The following is a 3,901-nucleotide window of genomic DNA, read 5'->3' on the forward strand; positions in this document are numbered from 1 at the left end:
CACATGCATACGAGGCGATTGGAAATATCATGGCTTGTGTCAGGCGCACCTTAGTCCTCAAGGAGATATCCTTGCTCCTCAGCACTTGAAACAGTTCCAAAACCTACTCAAGGTAGGCTTAGTTTTCAAAAATGCTTTCCTTAATGAATACATGATTTCTCAAAACAGCAGGAAATGATCAGTATAATTAAATTTTATATTTTCTGCTATGTCAAATCATGTGGAAATACAATTATTTCCATATTGTGTGCCGTAAGACTGTGTAGCCTTATTACAAAATATGCTTATAGGTAATGAGTACCAACTCTGAGCCAGATACCATTTTAAATGCTTTACATGTGTTTAGTCTTAGAACAACCTGATGAAGTCCATTTTACAGATGAGAAAACCATGGCACAGAGAGGTTAAGTAACTTGCCTAAAGTTGCACAGTTAGTAAGTGTAGTTTGGCTGTAAGACTATGGTTTTATTTTATTTTTTGAATGTGTCATTTTATTAGGACTATGCTTTGAACCATTCCCTAAAAAGAGAATGCCCAGAGCCAGCAAAAAATTATTATGTGAACACTGACTTACTTGTTTTTGTTCACACAATAATTTTTTGCTGGCTCTGGGCATCCCCTTTTTAAGGACATTCTGGATCTGCAACCATTCTGAGTCCCAGGATATTTCATGGGTGTGTCCTCCAGTCTACCCCTTGGCAATTGCCATATCCCATTTGTAGAAAGTGAGGTTAGAATAAAAAATTCAAAAACTCATGTTAAAATCTTGGTATAACTCAAGGAAGAAGAGGGAGCCAAGAAAAATGACTTGAACTGTTTGTAAACTTGGCAAATGGGAATTTGGAGCTGAAGTTGATTTGGTTTAAAGAGATCAAGAGACATGACAGTTTTCACACTTTGAATATTGAGCAATTTGTACCTATTAGATGTACTTGGCATTGAAATTTGGAAGAATGTTGTAGAGGATTGAATGGCATCCCCCTACAAGTCCCTGTACTTACGAATGTGCCCTTATTTGGGGCTAGTGTCTTTGCAGATGTAATTAGGGATATTGGGATGAGATCATCCTGGATTTAGGGTGGGCCCTAAATCCAATGACTGGTGTCTTTAAATGAGAAAGGAGAGGAGATTTGAGACTTAAAGAGATAAGGGCGGAGGGAGGATGGGAAGACCCAGCAATGATTCTCCCCTAGAGCCTCCAGAAGGAGTGGGGCCCTGCCAATTTCAAATGTCTGGCCTCCAGAACTGTGAGAGAATAAATTTCTGTTGTTTTAAGTCACCCAGTTTGTGGTAACTAGTTGTGGCAGCCCTAGGAAACTGATACGAATGTTTTAGGTCGTGGTGCACTAGAGATTTTGAACACTTTTGATTGTCTTCATATGTACACAAATAAGGAAACTTTTCTCATTGAATCGTTGTTGTTAGGTGCCACAGAGTTGGTTTTGACTCATATGACCCTATGTACCACAGCATGAAACACACCCCGGTCTTGTGCCATCCTCAGAATCATTGCCATGCTTGAACCCATTGTTGCAGCCACTGTGTCAATCCATCTTGTTGAGGGTCTTTCTCTTTTTTGCCGACCTCTACTTTACTAAGTGCAGTATCTTTCTCCAGGGAATGGTCCCTCCTGAGAACATGACCAAAATATGAGAGATGAAGTGTGGCCATTCTCGCTTCTAAGGAGCATACTGGCTGTACTTCTTCCAAGACAGATTTGTTCATTTTTCTCGCAGTCCGTGGCATATTCAATATTCTTCACCAACACCATAATTTAAAGGTGTCAATTCAAAGGTTCTTCTGCTATCTCCCTTACTCATTGTCCAGCTCTCATATGCATATGAGGCTATTGAAAATACCATGCTTGGGTCAGGCACACCTTAGTCTTCAAAGTGACATCTTTGCTCTTTAACACTTTAAAGAGGCCTTGTGCAGCCTTTTGCCCAATACGAGACATTATTTGTCCATGGGTGTTGATTATGGATCCAAGTAAAATGAAATCCTTGACAACTTCAAACTTTTCTCCATTTATCCTGTTGCTTATTGGTCCAGTTGTGAGAATTTTTGTTATCTTTATGTTGAGGTGTAATCTATACTGAAGGTTCTAGTCTTTGATCTTCATCAATAAGTGCTTCAAATCTTCTTCATTGTCACCAGGCAAAGTTGTGGCATCTGCATATTGCAGGTTGTTAATGAATCTTCCTCCAATCCTGATGCTGCATTCTTCTTCATATAGTCCAGCTTCTCAGATTATTTGCTCAGAAATCAGCTTGAATAAGTATGGGAAAGGATACAACCCTGATGCACACATTTCCTGATTTTAAACCATGCACTGTCCCATCCTTTTATTCAAACAACTGCATCTTGATCTATAAGCAGGTTCCCCATGAGCACAATTAAGTGTTCTGGAGTTCCCATTCTTCACCATGTTATCTATAATTTGTTATGATCCACATAGTCAAATACACTTGCATAGTCAATAAAGCACAGGTAAACATCCTTCTGGTATTATCTGCTTTCAGCCAAGATCCACCTGACATCAGCAATGATATCCAACGTTCTATGTCCTCTTCTGAATCTGGCTTGAATTTTTGGCAGTTCCCTGTCAATGCACTGCTGCAACCATTTTATAGTTAATTTCAGCAAACTTATACTTGTATGTGAAATTAATGATATTGTTCAATAATTTCCACATTCTGTTGGATTACCTTTCTTTGGAATGGGCACAAATATGGATCTTTTCCAATCAGTTGGCTAGGTAGCTGTCTTCCAAATTCTTGGCATAAACAAGTGAGTGCTTCCAGTTGCACTGTTTGTTGAAACATCTCAGCTGGTATTCTGTCATTTCCTGGAATCTTGTTTTTCACCATGCCTTCAATGCAGCTTGGCCTTCTTCCTTAATACCTTTGGTTCTTTATCATATGTTACCTTCCATTCTTTTTGGGACAGTTATTCTGTGTATTCCTTCCATCATCTTTTGATGCTTTCTACATCCTTCAATGGAGCTCTGGTAGCGTAGTGCCTAAAGCACTTGACTGCTAACCAGAGGGCTGGTGGTTCAAATCTACCAGCCACTCCTTGGAAGGAAGATGGGGCAATCTACTTCCATAGTGATACTGCCTCGGAAACCCAAGGAGGGGTCACTATGAGTTGGGTCTGACTCGACGGCACATAACAACAACAACAACACCTCCCTCAATATTGCAACTCAAGGCTTGAATTTTTTCTTCAGTTCTCTCAGCTTGAGATATATCAGGTATAACAAGATATACCAAGATATAAATCTTCCCTTTTGATTTTCTAACTCCTGTCTTTGCGCATTTCATTATAGTACTTTACTTTGTCTTCTTGAGCCACATCATCGAATTAGAGGTGGTTCATTGAATTAGAACCTCCAAATTCTAGCCCATATCTGAATTTTCCATTTTCTTTGCTAGAACGACTACCTCGAATTTCATGATCCAAACCCAGAAATGACAATGATAATGTCTGTGGAATTCTACCACAAAAGTCCCATTTCTGCTGAGCTCCAACTTGAAAACGTTATTTTCTCCAATATCTTTCCACATCATCTTCCTCAAGTAATTGTTGTTGCTAGTGCGGTCAAGTTATTTTTGACTCATTGTGACTCCATGTGACAGAGTAGAACTGTCCTATAGTGTTTTCTAGGCTAGAACTCTCAATTTTTGGCTGGATACATTGCCGCCTGGAATAAAATGCTCAGCTCCCTCTTCGAGTTATGTGTGGCATATGACTTTGTTCTAACCAATAAGATGTAGGGAGGTATGGGCAACTTCTGGGAAGTGTCCTTAAAAGGAGGGGGTATGAGTTGGAAGGGATGTAGGAGATCCTGCATAGAGAGGGAGAACAATGTGGAACAAAACTCAAAATCATTTGGAGG

At 39.7% G+C, this 3,901-nt stretch overlaps 1 protein-coding gene across 1 annotated transcript in view; it reads right to left on the minus strand.

Moving 5' to 3' along the window:
* The window catches only part of LOC103193016 (aldehyde oxidase 2), a 118,375-nt gene that overhangs the window by 62,577 nt on the left and 51,897 nt on the right, over positions 1–3,901 (minus strand). The window lies entirely within an intron of this gene.

Source organism: Orycteropus afer, unplaced genomic scaffold (assembly GCF_000298275.1).
Source record: "Orycteropus afer afer isolate SDZICR_OR568_19922 unplaced genomic scaffold, OryAfe1.0 scaffold00002, whole genome shotgun sequence".
Taxonomy (NCBI): Eukaryota; Metazoa; Chordata; class Mammalia; order Tubulidentata; family Orycteropodidae; genus Orycteropus; species Orycteropus afer.